The sequence below is a fragment of the Oenanthe melanoleuca genome, chromosome 9, assembly GCF_029582105.1.
Source record: "Oenanthe melanoleuca isolate GR-GAL-2019-014 chromosome 9, OMel1.0, whole genome shotgun sequence".
NCBI lineage: Eukaryota > Metazoa > Chordata > Aves > Passeriformes > Muscicapidae > Oenanthe > Oenanthe melanoleuca.
The window spans coordinates 17,120,899-17,137,229 of NC_079343.1; positions in this window are offsets into that span (position 1 = coordinate 17,120,899).

A 16,331-nucleotide genomic window follows, 5' to 3' on the forward strand; every position below is an offset into this window, starting at 1 on the left:
TTGACCAGTTGCTGTGCAGAGACTCCAGAAAGGCATTTACATGTTTTTTACCTCTCACATCACCAAAGCCTCATTTGAGCTCCACTAACAGACCTAATTTGTTGGGCTGAATTTCATTCCCTAACAACTTCCCCCCCACATCCAATTAGCACTGTACCACACATGACAAAGATAGAAGAGAATTCTAATTATCAGCCAAAAAGAAGCTATTCAGGTTGGGGTTTTTTGTCCTTTTTTTTTTTTTTTTTTCGTGTGTTAGACAGCCCCATGAGACTGTTAGCATGGATAAAGTTCAGCCATAGGGGCTAAATCAAATAATAAACATGTATTTGTGGTCAGTGCCTGAGCACTAACAGAGTTCAAGGGGTGCAGTCAGGTTTCAAATAGCACTTACATTTTTTTTTTTACCTTTCAAATAGATATGACTCAGGTGGAATTTTACTCCCCAAGGAGCAATATATTCTCCTGCCCTTTGCTGCTGCTTTTTGCCTTCTCAATTTTAGCCCACACATGATCTTCTTCACTTTTCCCTTCAAGGATGTCCATGGCATCAACCATTAGTGACTGCAGCTGTGGTACAGAGATAAAAATTATCAGCGTGGAATTCACACAGAAATAACTTCTCTAAATACACAGATTAAAACCTAATTAAAAAATCATTTGTACGCTGATGATTTTATTACTCATCTTTCACACAATGAGCACTGCCACCTCATCTTTGCTTCAGCCATTACACTGTAATATTGTGATCTAAAATACTTCACAATGGGAAAAAAATCCTCTGGAAAATTTGTACTTAAGCCTATACATTTTAATGCAGTAAATGTTTATATTTAGTAAAGGAAGGCTGGGGTTGTAAAGAATAAAGGCTCCATATTTTATTCTTTAGCTGTCTGAGATATTCTGTGTCGTACATGAATGCTTTTTAGTATTTTCTCCCAAGGCTAATGTATCATCATTTAAAGCAGCATGTAAAACCTTACAAGAGGACAACAATAAAGCTGAGATGCTTTTACTGCAGCTGGAAGTATCTAGCTCATTTTCCCTGCTTTTACTATCCTTTTCCTTTGGCAAACCCTTCCTTCCCCCCATCATTCAGCATAACAGAGCATAAAACCAAGGCTGACAATTTCTAGTGTAAACTATAAAAAGAAGCTGAGGGAAAATACTTGGTAATCAGTCCTTAGTGTTGGAAGGGAGGCTAAAATTCCAGTTAGCTGCAGCACTGCCTCCTTCCAGGTTAGTCACAGCATTGCCTCACCCTGCACCTTTCCCAAACACCTGGGAATGTTTCAGCAGCCCTTAGCTCAGTAAGGGAGACACAAGGCTCAGATCCCTGAGCAGGCTCCTGTGAGCAGCCATCACCATCAGTATTTTGGGACAAACTGGGAGAAACTGGTGTTGAATACCTGTCACCTTGCTGTGCTCTAGTAGGTCTGTTCCAAAATGTGTAGTTGCTGAAAGAGAATGCATACAATAGTTTTTGGAATCTCAAATCCATTACTCATTACAAGGAATTGCACAATATAAGCAATAGAATTTATGGAGAAATTATCTTTTCCTTCAAGAAATTGTCTCTTCCATCTGTACCTAGACAGGCAGCAGTCTAGTATGAGAACATGGGTGGTAAAATTTAAAACATCAGCATTTAGGCTCATCTGTACAAGATAAAAAATTGCTGCCCTGAGATTCAAGAAGCAGATCTGCATTTTCTTAGGTTACCTACACATTCAGGCATTTGAAGTTAAAATTATTCATCTGTATCCTAGCACTAGATAAAGGATACAGGAAACTTCTTTGGAATCTCTAAAGAAATTTGTAATGCTCAGTCCCAGCCTGTTGTCCTGGTGCTTGTGCAGACATTAAGTTGAATATTGTTGAATTGATTTTATGAAATCTTTTGGGGTTTTTTTAAAGTTGTGCATCAGTATTGATGAAAAAAAACCAAAACACCCTACACATTTCTGCCTCTGACTTCAAGGGTTAACCTGTCAGAAGTTTTTTATCACCATACTTTTATGACATGTAATCTTCTTCAATGAATCCAGAGTAGACACAGCCCAGAGATTAAGGGAATTAAGGGCAGAATGGGCAAAGCACAGATCCTGAATCAACCCAGGCAGCCCAGCCAGGCTGAAAGTTTCACTGCTTTGGGCAACAAGTTAAAACAAGAAGTCTTTCCAATTAGTTTCACTGATATTGGTACCTGCCACAGAAAAGTGCCCAGTGTGTGCTGTGGTTTTAATTTTTATCACCCAAAGTGTTTCACCAGCTCTACTGGCAGATAAAATGTGCAGCTACAAAAGTGGGCAGTTGGCAAACCATAGGAATTCTCCCAAAAGCTTTTTTGGACAATTCCCCCAAAGAGAAATGTGGCTTAAAAAAAAAAAAAAAAAAAAGGTCCTAATTTAATTTAAAATGGAATTATACCTTTTCTTTTTTAGCAGCCTTTCATCTTGATTTATGATGTACAAATATGGTGACATTGAAATCATAAACCTTGGAAAGGTTTTCTTCAGGGTTTTTTCTCCACTAGTATTCAGTTGTTCAGGCTAACTGAAATCACAGCATCTTTGTTTTTCCAGGGTCTGTGAAAAAATACTGACTTAAAAAGGCCTCAGTTGAGGTTCCCTGTGCCATATCTTAGGACTTTATTTAGTTATAAGAAGATATTTACACAGAAGAGTTTATAACTGAAATGCCTTTGGGATCCTTGTGAGTTGTACTATTATAAATTCAGTGTCTTTTAAACTTCATACAACTTATTCAGTGTGTGATAATAAACATTTGGCATCTTTAGCCCTTTCTAACTCTCACAATTTAACTGCCTCCCTTGGTCATAAAGTCTTATCTCAGTTTTACCAGTGTAAAGTCAGAACGACCTCAGAGGAATTATTTTCAATTTTTATTAGTCCAAATACGTTTAGAACTTGGCCAGCTCAGTTTTCTTCAAGGAAAAGAAATGGGAGCTCTCTTAGAAATGTTGGTGAAGAGTGAGAGTCACAGGGGGTCAGTGTGGGTGCTGTGGCTCTGACCCCAGGGACAGGGGGCTGCCCCTGGCTGGTCACTGAGCATGGGGACACCCAGGACAGCCCAGTCCTGCAGCTGGCCCATCCTGGGGCCCCAGGAGGATGAGGAGGGTGGCAGGAGGAAGAGCAGGCGAGGATCTGTCCCTGCCCCTCTCCCTGGCTGACTCAGGAGCGCAGACCCAGCGATGCTCTGTGCTCACTGCAGCTGGGATGTGGATGTGCCATGTGGGCTGGTGCCACCAGGGAAGATAAAGCCCATTAATCACTCCCTGGTGAAGTTATTCTGCAAGTTCTTGCCTGCAGTCTTCTGCCTTCACACTGTGGTGCCTTAACTTTACTAAAATATTCCAGTTACAAAGCAACAGAGCCTCCATTTGCACACAGAGAATAAAGATATATTTTACAGCTGGGTGGCAGAACAAAGAAAAATAGATGAATTCTGAATTAATGCAGTGTAGCTGGTAGAGATTTTATGTCTTCTTTTAAAAAAGCATTTTTACCTTGAGCTCAGTAAACAAAAAATACACCTTTCATTGAAAGATTTAAAGCCTGTCACTTAAATGTCCCAGCATGGACCTTTGTTCTGCCCAGTCCTACCCTTAAGAGACTGAAGACCTGTCTTGGGTGGCCTAAAGCCTCTCCAAAAAGCTTTCCAGGGAGGTCAGGTTTATGATTACTACATGACAAGATACAGACAAGAGAGTGAGAGCCTGTGCTGAACGTGTGATGTACTGAAAATATTGTGCCCTGGAGAAAAACCCATCACTGAAATATGTACCAATAACTCAAGACCCTTTAGCCAGCCTTGAAATGTGGGCCTGCTGAAGTTTAATACCAGAGAAGTTGAATCAAAAGGAGAATGTCTTTTAATAACACAGTTTCTTTGCAATGTCGTTTCTCCTTATCTCGAGCCCAGACTTCAAAGTCTGGCAACCACCTCCTGCAGTTGCAGGCTGCTGCTTCTCTTCCCTAAAGCAAGCTGCTGTGAAGCTTTAATTCTGCAGAGCTTAGGAGCTTTGCAGGACTGCAAACAAATGGCAAGGGACTGGCTTTGGGAAAACCAGGAGTTTTTAGTTGGATCATCAAAATTGGACTGCATTTAAATGAAAGAGCTGTGGAGGGGCTTTTTTTTTTTTTTTTTTTTCTTTTTTTATACCCTAGAGTGAAATGCTTTAAAATTTACATGTACCTGAGCTCCTCTTTCCCCCTTTGTAAAACCTGACAGCCTTGAGGAAGAATAATCATATGGTACTTTCTGATTGCAGCTTATTGATGTGCTATCAGGCCTTTAATGACTCCAGTCCCAGCCCTGCTGGCATCTCTGCCCTCCTCTCACAAAGGGAAAACAGAGCATGGCAGGCACCCAGGATTATTCAGAGACAGGGATGGAAGCAGGAAAGGAAACCTTTCCTTTCCTCCTCTGCTCAGCTCTAGCTGGGTTGGGCCTGTTTTGCAGCAGGTGGCTTCTGAGGTTAGATAACTTAAAGTAGCACAATCTGAATAATTGCAATCATTTTCCCAGACTGATTTGGGGAGGTTTGGGGGAAAAGAAGAGGTTTTAAAAATATGCCCACAGATGAGTCATGCTGGTTCTATAAAAGTCATCCTTGCAGGTGATCAGCACCTCCTCTGATAAAGCACTGAAGGACGATTTAAAAACTACTTCAGGGCTGCACATTGGGAAAATGAGTTATGGAGCAAATTGCAGTGCAGAGCTCTGGCCCAGCCCTTCCCTCCCTGGCTGCCTTCTTCTAGAGGCCAAAATAGGAGTTAGAAATAAAACCTGACCAGTTCTGCATTCTCCCTGTGGGCAGGGGATGGTCCCCAGCTCAGCCATCACTTGATTCATCACTTGGGACTGCTCAGGAGGTTGGTAATGGAACCTCTCCATCACACTGGACACGAGCTGTGCTTGCCTTTTTTTTCCCAGCAAAAGCAGGGAGGCTGGAGGAGAGTCACAGAAAAAAAACCCCTTGTCCTTTAAGCCCTGCTCCTGGAGGCTTATCAACCCCTGTATTTGTGCAGGTAATGCTATAAGCAATATGATATCCAGCACCTTAAAGATAATGCTGCTGACAATCTCTGAACAGGGAGAAAAAAATTCTTACCACACTCTCTCTAGTAGTAGTAGTAGTAGTAGTAGTAGAAAAATAAATATGCAGTCATAACATATGTGAAGTGGGGACAGCAGATAACAAACCTGAATGCAATTTTCTCATTTGGAAATGGCTTTTCCATAATCCCCTCTATTAAATATTACCTAACTTATATGGATTGCTTTTAAAGATTCAGGGAAGAGGTTGAGGAAAGCGTGCAGTGTGTCAGCTTATGGTTTGTTTGCAGACTAGGCAAATCCAGAGTTTTCAAATATATAACCTTGAGGGCCTCAAACCTGCAGAGGTGCTCTCTGATCCTCCAGGCAGCCAGGCACATGGTAAATTTTAAGTGTGTGAATACAGAAACTCAGCCAAATGCTTGCATAAAATCTCAGCACCTGCTGAAGTGTTTGATGGATGGCAGCCTTGCCACCATATTTTCAGAAGTATTCTGATGCCAAAAATGCAAATAAGCACCCTACTGAGATTTTCAAAAGCAATTTGGCCTAGATTCCCTACGAGATGGAGCCGTTGCATATCTGAATGCTCAGCCCTTCAGAGTGAAATTTCCATTCATCTAATCAGGGTTTTGAATGCACTTAAGTGCCTGAAATTCCAAGAACTGGCATCAATTTTCAAAGCCACTTCCAGTATTTTTAGCAGACCTTTGTTCTGGCAGCTCCATATGGTGGCACCCTGATGCTGCCATTTCCATGCTCTTCAGGTAGGTGATTCTAGGTCCAATCATGAATTGAGCACAGTGAAAGGAAACTTTGGAATGACATTTATTTTTTTCAAGAAACTCTGTCCTGTTTTTAAATTGAACCCCTCTTCACAAAGAATCTTCATCATTTGGTTTGATCTTGGTTCTGCAGAAATTTGCACTGGGCAGCCATCAAGTGTTGCCATCAAGTGTGAACGTGGTTCTTTTATCAAGGCTAAGAATTTAATAACAGCTCTGATGTTGCTTTCTCTACCTCTTACAGGAACAGTAAATGGAAAAAATCCCCTTAGTTTTCTTTAAAAAACCACAAATAATCCTGGTACAGTTAATTTTACACCTTTTAATCTAATACTTAAGATAATTGTGAAACAGTATGAAATAAAAGACTGTGTGCTGGAGAGCAGCACAGTAATGGAGCTGTAATCTGGGAGCTCCAGATGTGAGAGCAACTGGGAAAGAAAGAGCTGAGGCAGTGGGCTGGTGTCTCCATTAGCTGGAGGAGAGGATCAGGCAGTGCACAGGGAAAAGGAGCTCTGGTCAGCAGTTCTCTGGAGGATTGCAGCTAGCTCCCATCAGCTGTGTTTGGAGAGGTTAATTGAAACCCAAGCACCACAGAGCAGAGAAGCCAGCACGGTAGGAGATACCTCTTTTGAGAGAAGTATGCTTTGATTAGTCTGTTAATGAAAATGCCAAGAGCTTATTATTCTTCTCAATAAACATAATGCAGGGCAGAATTCCAGAGAGAGCAAACAACTGAAAAGCAAAGGAGAGATAAAAGACAATGATAGCAGAAGGACCATTGTGTAAAAATAGGTACAAATAAGACAGTTAAGCTTCTGATAATTCAGGTGGAAGGTCTGCAGTGTGCTTCTCTCAGAGCAGAAAAGACAGAAAGCCTGGTTAATTCTAAGAGGGATTTTGCTCAATGTATGAGTGAGATATTTGGTGAAACAAAGGTTTATAACAGCACATAATCTGACTTGAGGATCCAGGAGAGTCCTTCCAAACCCATCTGCTCATGAGCTGTTAACCCATCTCTAAGAGGGGAGACCAGGACAACCTCCTTATAAAGTACATTTATCACTTGAGGAGTCATTTTCTGAGGACCTGACCTAGTATTACTAGGAGATACCAGCAAAGAAAAAGTTTTCTGTGCTCTCTGATATGTGAAATCAGACTGACCCTATCTAGTCAATAATAATATAAGTCTGATCCTATATTATAAATCTGACCCTATGTAGTTAATGTGGTGCTGAAGCAAGGAGGAAATTGGAGCTCAGATCCCACCCAACCATTGGTCTCTGGAAGCCCCAGGCAGAGCTGTGTGCACTAAAAGAAGGAGAAGCAATCAGTTAATGGGAAAGAAAGAGAGCTCTTATCAACACCAAATAGTCTCACAACATTTGAGATGCAGCAAATGTTTTTTTTTTTTTCCCCTGCTATTCTTGAAATCCGCCCAAACCCTTTTTGTGCAAGCACTAAGAAATGAGTGTGTTGAGTCATCAGCTCAGAAAGCAGGTAGCAATCCTCTCTCATCATGCTGTGTCTGGTGGGGGCTTCTCCAGTGATTAAGAAAGTAAAGGCTAAAAGAAAACAATTTTTCCTCTGCTTGACTCTTCAGAAGAATATAAAGGCAGGCCACGTAGCTCCATGAAACAAATTTGGCATCTGAGCCAGCACTCACTCTGTGGACACAGCAATGCTATTTAAATTTAGAGTAGGCTGGAAATAAATAAATAAATGACTGACAAGGTTTTTTTTATTTTTTTTAAGGGATTAGAGGAGGTTGAACATTGTCAGAGGTGGTGTTTCAGTGACAATGAGAAATGCAGAAGGAGAAAGTAAATAACTGCTGCTGGCAGGAAGAAAATTTCCACTGGGAGCTGATCCGCATGATGAGAATTACATGAACTGTAGCAGAATTCAAGGGGCTACTAAGCTGCAGTAAAAAACATAATAAAGTGACCTGGCAATCAGATGAAAGTGAAACCAGCCCAGGTAGTCACAGTGAAGGTTAAGCAAGCAGCAAACTTAAATGGAGACTTGATGGGAAAGAGAAATCAGGTAGCAAAGGAACCAAAAATGCAGTATATGGAGTAAGAGTTGAATTCTGGTTAGAAATTCAGTAACATACTCAGATAAGAAACAGGTAAATGATGCTGCTGTTACCTTCTGGATGTATCTCACCCCTGTTGACTAGTATTTCAAGGAGAACTTAAAAGAAAAAGTAAAAATAAGCAATTGGATTTTCTGTTGAGGTCTGAATTCATAATGGGCAGTCTTGCAAGAGGGAGCATTCCCTAGAAAACTTTCTGCTGCACAAATTCCCTTTAAACTAGAACCAAAAAGGCTGTTTATTCCTGGAGGCAGCTTTGAAGACCTTCCTGCTGGGAGAGAAATAAGGTCCTGCTGCCCGAGGATCAGCCCTGTGACCTCCTCCTTCCTCTGACCTTGGGATGAAAAATCACCCACACAAGGCAGATCAGCCTCTGCTGGATGAGGCTTACCTTAGCTCTTGCTAAACACCCAGCACTAACATCCAGAACAAAGCTTTCATTGCAAAAAGGAGCTGCAGAGCACATGAGAGGAGTGAATCCTGTCCTTTCGTGTATTGAGAACTTTGGTGTGATACCCCCACCTTTTCCTTTTCTCTGTATGCAAGAAGGAGTCATCCCTTCTCCCACTTCTATTTATAAATAAACTTAAATTGCTGAGTGCTAAAAAACATAAAAGCAAAGCAAAGTGTTTGGTCAGCCTGGATTTGAAGTGGGATGTGTCACATCCAGCACTCAGGGCATGTTTAAATACCAGCTTGAAGAGCACCACTTTGCAAAAGTCTGGAATTTCTCTCAGTATTTCTTGTCTATTGTGAAGTCCTCTCCACTGTTTTTCAGCTCAAAAACCTGAATGAAGTTATGCCTTGCAAGCAGCTCTGTAGCCCATTGCAATAACAAGCAGGAAAAAATCCATCATAATGTTTCTTTAATGCCCCTGGTATCCTTCAGGAAGTGTGTGTGCTGAAACCTGTCTGTAGTAAATATTTACCCTCCACTTAAAAAATGGACAAGAGAAGAGTGAGATCTGTAAATGTCAGCATCATGCTGTGAATCATGTGGTAGCTTTTGCTCACCTTTATAGTATGAGCAGTCTAATAAACCCCTCTGGCCACTCTTTCTCCTCTTAAGTAGCATCATGTGCCATCAGCATGGGACTACAGCAAGAGAAAGCAAAACTTGGTGTGTACAAAGCAGCAGAAATGACCCCAGTGAAATCACTTAATGGAATAACTGCTTGTCAGTGCTGTGGTATGAGTAACTGCAGGTCTGACCAGCAGACACCTTCTAAATGAAATAACCAATAATCCTTGTGCCAGGGTATTTCTGGGTAGATGAGGTTTATGGCATTTCCCCACCAGTGCAGATTAGGGGCAGACTATGACATTCTTCCTCAAATTTCTTTACAATAACCAAATGTCCCCTTGATTTAAATGGGACTGGCTGTTCTTTATGAGGAGGGGGAGGGGGCAAGAGAAAATTTTCTGCTTTTTAAACCTCTAACTTCACATCATACCAACACTGTGTGCTGTATACCAACAGTGTATGTTTGTACACTGTGTGTATAAAGAACATAACTAGCTCTAGGTTGTGTGGCTGCACGACTGAGGTGGCAGAATTGCTTTTGAATATTAAGTGCTGCCATGGCTCAGTAAGGTCTACTTTAGCCCTGGGGTGTTTTTGTCAAAAAAAAAAAAAAAAAAAAAAAAAAAGAAAATCTGATCAGGACAAGAATCTGGATTGCACATTTGCATCCTCAAATGAAAAAGAAGCCAGAAAAGAATGTTGGTTCTATTAAAAAAACCAAAGATATTATTTTATCTTCTTTAAGTTGTAAAGTTTAAGTCTGTAGCTGAAGTTTGTTTTGCAGGTTTTTAATTTAGTTTGCTTGTGACAGAAGTAAGATGGAGTTGTATTTCTAGCTAAAAGAAAATTTTGAAATACTTTTAAAGAAACAAAATTGGCCAAGTCTGTCAGCACCATGAAGAGATGCTGTCCTCAGCAGCAGAGCAGCTCTTGCCTGTGTAATTGTCATTGTCTGTTGCTCTTTGGTTCTGCTTGAACGTGGTCCTGTTCCTCCAAATCCATTTACAGAATAGGATCATTTTGGAAAATACAAAAGATACTCTATTTCAAAGTTTCTTGCTACTCTTTAGAGACTGTACAACTGTGATAGAGGAATCTTACCTCCACAAGCTCTGTGTCACACCCAAAGAGAGAATTGTGGACGCAATTATTCTTTCCAAACTGCAGTTTTACTGGGGCTTTTAGCAAGGCCAGGGGTTTATTCTGTACCCAGCACCCAACCCAATCCCTGTTTGCACTTGTGGCTTCCTGAGGTGCCCTGAAGTGCAGTGCCCACAGCAGGGACAGATATTTCACTTTCCCAAAGGTGCCACTTCTATCAGCCCACACATCAATAACCAGGCTTTTGGTCCCCCAAAGCCAGCAGCACAAGGCTTCAGCAGAGAGCTGGAGAGAAGCAGCTGTGCTTCCTGGGGGATGTGTGACCCTTCTCCTGCCTCCCAGCCGTGCAGACACTTTGTGAGCTCCCATTTGGGAAAAGCACTGAGCACCTTTGCCTCCCACCAGCGCTGGGAGTTCAGGCACTTAGTGTTGTTTCAGCAGCTGCTCTCTGGGACTAAAGGAGATAGAGCTTCCTCAAATATCCAGCTAATGTTTCTTCCTTGCTAGGGGTTGCTAAGTAGCAGTTTTTGTCAACCTCCTATCTAAGAATATAAATCCTGTGATTTGCTAAGACACTCCTGACGAGAAAATGGCTCTGATTCCCTGAGTGCACAGAAAACTCCAACCCAGTTATTGCTAGGGAAAAAGCATTAACATTAGCATTCACAATCTGGGGAGGAGGAGAGGCTTCTTCCTCATATTTTCTGGAGAATAATTTAAGAATTGCATTAAAACAGTCTAGTCTACATGCAAATTTGATTTTTGACCTTTTGTGCTAATCAACAGCCATGCTCCTAAAAAGCTGTGTACATTATTGCAGAAAGTATGGAGTAGAGTTAACTAATATACCTTTAATATGGCTGTAGCAGATTTGAAGGTTATTTCACATACTTCCCTACATAGGGATCAGGATCTGAATCATCAGAAATGCTTCAAGGAGCAATTATTAACTCTTGATGGAGATCCTGGTGGAATGTGTAGCATACTGTGGTTATTAAATATAGTGGGTAGTTTTGGTGGTTATGTGGACAAAGGATATGATACATTAGGCCATAAAGATTTGAGAAAATTGCATGTTAAGCGATTTTAAATAAACTGGGACTGTTAAATAATTAGGACTACTTTTATAAAGTATCTAAGCCCCATTTGATCTCAGCTCCTGGTGCAGTTTCTGGACATGTGCAGCATGAAGTACCCACCAAAAAGCACAACATGATTCCCACACAGAGGATTCTGCCACCACACATCACACACCAAAAAGAGGTTTTTATATTCACATTTATTCTGGTGCTTCTTATAAAATCCATTACAATATTTCCCCTCAATTCTTTCTCCAGATTGTTTTGTTTCTTCTTCCATGATAGGACTGAAAGGTGATCTAGGAAATGAAATAAGAATACCATAGAATGTGTTTTTTTCATATTCATTTTCTGTAAAGGATCTGTCAGGCTGAGGATAAACTGGAGGAGTGAAGAGGATGGGGAGACTTCTCTGGCCAAAGAGAAAGGGCCCTGAGAAACTCCCCAACCAACCCTTCTCATCCAGCAAGGATTGTGGAGATCACCTTGAGCTATCCCAGCCTTTAAGCAAGTGGGTGCACCTCAGAAAATTTCAGTTTTCTAGTTACAGACCTTTCCAAGTTTTTTACCAGTGTTTTTGTTTCTGAAACCCACAGTCAGTAAGCACTGCTGGGCAGGCAGAGATTCAACCATGTCTGGCCAGGTGTAAATTCCATGAGGATCTGGAATAGCAATATGAAGATAATTTCCACTGTGCCATTTCAGTTGCAAGAGAAGCTACTTCTTGGTTTTGGAGAAAAAAACAAACAAACCAAAACAAAACAAAACAATGAAAAGGCAGCCTAAAAGGGACTGAAATGGATTTCAGAAATCTTGCCAAAACAAAAGAGACCAAACCAACCCACACAGCTCTAAAAGGGTTTTTAAAATCCAGACTTTGCAACCTTTTGCATCAACAGCTTAAGTTTTTGCTGATGTGTAAAATCAAACTTGTTCTTCCCATCTATGCACTTTTCAGTGCTGATCATCCAAAGCATCAGGAACTCAACCCTTCAGAACACATCATCCAGATCTCTTAACTGCAAAAGAAGCTGTTTTGTTGTTCCCTGTATTTGTGAGGTTTAATTTCCTACAATCTGTGCTTTTGCCATCACCACCCCCCCAATCCCAGGTTCCCTGCATGTCCTGTGTGATGTCCCCAGCTGGCACAGGGTGTGTGACAAACCCCTGTGTGTCACTGCCCGACCCCAGCAAGGACAGATGCTCAGAGCACTTGTACAAACCACCTTTGTGTAGGGAGCTGGAGCAGCTCTCTCCTCCCTTCCCTTCCCCTGCAGAAAATAAACCTAGATTGAATGTCAGTGTCACTTCTCACAAAGCAGTGCTCTGTTTGCAGGGAGCTCTGCTTTTAAGATGCCAGGCTGTGTGGTCACAGTGACAAATGGAGAACCCCACTCAGCGCTCTCCAGACTTACCCTGACATAAATCAAAGCAAGTGGACCTGATATTTCCCTTGCAGCATATTCTGCTGCTGATGGATTCCCAATTTCGTGACAAACTGCATTGTACACTTGGATTTCGATGTGTATCTGCTCCTTTTCCTTGGCAATAGGAAAACTTTGAAACCAATTCAGACCTTGCACTCCAGCAGAACTTGGACTAAAATTGGACAGATATTTGTTGCAGAATAGGAAGGGTATTTAAAATAACATATTCGTGAGATGCCTGGTATTTACACCCACTGATAGAATAGGATTTAACTCCTATTTTTAATTTCACCTGGGAGAGATTCAGACCTGCAGTTTGAATGCTCAGTGCTACCACACTGGCAACGAAAACTTGTGGCTGGTGATGTCTTTCTTTTTTTTTTTTTGTTTTTTTTTTTTTGTTTTGGTGGGCACTGTGATTTTAGGTTAGATCTGAATAGATAAGTTGAGTAAACACTACAGACTTGGCTGACTTCACCTAATACTGTCTTGAATTATCTCAGCATCAAGTGAAGGAAAAGGAGCCATATCTGCTCTGCCTGAGAGGGTTCTCAGCCTGATATACAGCCCTGTTATACATATGATTTTTTTTGTCTTTGGTACCATTTAAATATCAGAAATTTCAGTGATCCCAGAACCTGCACTCAGAAAAAAACCCCAAAACAACAAAACTGAAACAATTCTTTGAGTTGATAGATTTTTGTAAAGAAACTTGTGAAAGCAGAATTGGCTCTCCTCAGTCTGTTTCAGAATTGAATAATGCTCTATAGGACCGGGATATTTTACCCCCTCCCTTAGTTTTTGCCTTTTTCCTCTTCCTTACTGGAAAAGGAGGAGTGAGAAAGTGACTAGTGGCACTTTCAGAATCATTCAGTGATTTATGAACACAAACTGAGTTTCAGTGCAACACTTGCACACTTTTGCTGCTTATGTGCTCCTGAAAGTCTCACCCTTGCTGTAAATTGAGGGAATTTTATTTTATGCTCCTTTTAATGCCAGTACTTTTGTCCCAGGAAATTCTCCACAGTCCCATCAGCAAGTAAATGGAAGACAGGGATTTTACAACTTTCATGATAGATAAGTCCTCATTTTCTGTCTTTGAACAAGCCCAAAGCTCCTGCCAGAAATCCAATACATGGGTGGTCTGCAACTTGCAAAACATGATCTAGTTTTGTACTGGTTTTCTAAAGCAAAACAAGAATGAACAAAGCAAGTTTGCTTGTCTTACCACTTGCAGAGTTTTATGGTGAACATTAGGTTTCCTAATTCCTATTTGTGCTTTAGAAGGAGATTTTATTTTCTTCTTTTCTCCAAAGATGCAGCCTGCCTCCTTTTGGAAGCCTTAGGACCTTCTGACCTGGGTTTGCAGGAATTGGGCAGCCCCTCAGCCTTTTGGATGGTTGTGAGAGGTCAGTTACACCCAGTTTGACTGGCAAAGGTGGAGGATTTCCACAATCTGACGTGGGAAGTGATCTTTTCCCTTGGTGTTTCTCAATCACCAGCCCAGAGCCAAGAGTTATCAGGGACAGCAATGCTCCAGGTCAGCAGGTCAGTAACAGAAGAAATGTCTTTTATCCCCCTGCCAAAATGTCATGCCCATTCCTCTTGAAACAAGGCCACAGTCACCAGGATTTGGGCAATTCTTTACCCCAGGGGAGGCTATTGGAGTTCACTCTGCCAGGAGGGCTCTGATAGAGCCCTTGCTCACTCTGGATCCTGCTTGTCTTTGACAGACTGAAGGAAACCTGGCTCTCTGCTCCCATCCCTGCGGCTGAGCAGCTCCCAAAGGTGGTGGCCAGCCCAGAAGTGCTCACAGGAGGGAAAGGTGAAGGCCCTGCTGCAGGGATGACCCTCAGTGCTCATGGAAATCCACGGAGCTGGGAAGGAGCTTGGGTCTCCCTGTCACCTCAGCACACTGCAAAGCTACCCCTGAACAAAAGGCTGGTGGCAATAATGAGATTCAACAACACAAATATGGCACTTCATGGGTAAAAATTGTACTTATGGGGACTTGCAGTGTGAAGTCTATACTTAGCCTCAGAATTCATTTGATTGCCTAAATCATGGACAATCAGAGCAAATCTCATATGAGAGATTTTCCCCCCAGAAGTGTAGAAATGTCTGGAGCTCAAGCTTGACTCTCTCAGCCTCATTTTAAGACACAATCACACACAAAGAGACACACAGTGCTCAAGACATCTGCTGTTACCTGTGAATATGTGCTGCATGTAATCAGGGTGCTCTTTAGCAAAGTTTTTATTTGCCTCCTTTATTTTGTCATCCTTGTCTCCTTGCACAAATGGTGTGTACATAACCGAAAAAGATACTTCTCTCTTGAAGGCTTCTTGAGTTGCAGGCTAAAAAAGGCAAAGAAATGCATTTCTTGTTGGGTAAAGGCTAGTTAAAAAAACACCAAAAACCCTCCCTACTTTCTCTGATGATATTTTTCCTCTCATAATTGCACAGTCATGCAAAGATAACATATTTTGGTCCTGAATATTAATTAGGGAGGAATTCAAATTAGTTCCAAAAAACATTGCCTATCTATACTCAGAAAATCAATTTAATAGGGAAAGAACATTTGTAAACAGTTTTCAGTGCAGTGAGCCTCTGTCTTCAATGAGGAGAAAAGTATTAGCTAAATTATCTCCTAGATGAAAAGAAAGAGTGATTCCATGCTCTTTGAAGGTCACAGCTTTCATCTGAGGGTTTTATTCAGTCCTTGGGAGCTGGTTAAAAAACACTAAGCATTCATATTACCCCTTGGGCTGGCACGAATCAGACACTGTGTCTATACGGAATATTAGCCTTAAAATATTGCATTTAAGCACCGTTTGCATTAAGAGTAAAATTCACTCCTGTGCAGAGGGCAACACGAGGCTTATGAACCCTTAGAATGGCTGAAGTGATGCATGGTGCTGGGGTGGTGCAGAGGGGTGGATTTCACACTCTGGGGAGCCCAGTGGAGCTGCCAGCCTGGAACAGTCTCACTTGGCATTTTTATCCCCCAGAGCAAGGGGGGCTGAGCTGCAGCTCCTGCTGGGCTGGGGTTTGGGTCAGACCACGCTCAGCCCCTGCCCATGACAACTTTATCTTGAGGTGGGCATTGCAGGGAGCTGGGGAGCTGCAAGGTTTCACTGTGCATCCTGGCAGGGGCAGAAACGTGGGTAATTGTGCCAGCACTAACACAGGGATGCTCAGACGTGCAGGAGAGGAAAGGATATCTGCATTTCAGCAGGGGGATGAGTCTCCCAGGTCCCCTGGGCACTGAGGTGATTCACAGAGAGTATCACAGTGGGACCAGCTCTGTGGGCTATTGACAAGCCCTCATTTTTGTTCTCCAGTCTATCCCCCACCTGTGTAAAATTATCCAAGGCACAGTGTGGCTCTGTGAGTCATTCCTTCAGCTGATGACTGCTCCCACCAGCCCAGGATGGGAGGCTGAGAGTGCCAATTAGTTAAGTATCCATGTCCTTCTCTCTAATGGCCTTAGACAACAGGACTTCTGATAAGGTTTTTACGCCAGTTTATTTCCACCCTGTTGATTGATACGGGGCGTGCAGAAGTACTGTTACAGTTGTTTTGAGTAGATTTTAGGATAGGCTGCCACAATGTGCACCCTGAGTGCTCTTACACTGATTACTCTGCCTGGATCTCGAGGGTATCACTGGGGATTTGTTTATATTTCGGATTTCTATATTTAGCCAGCACATTTATTGGGATGGAAGCAGGCTG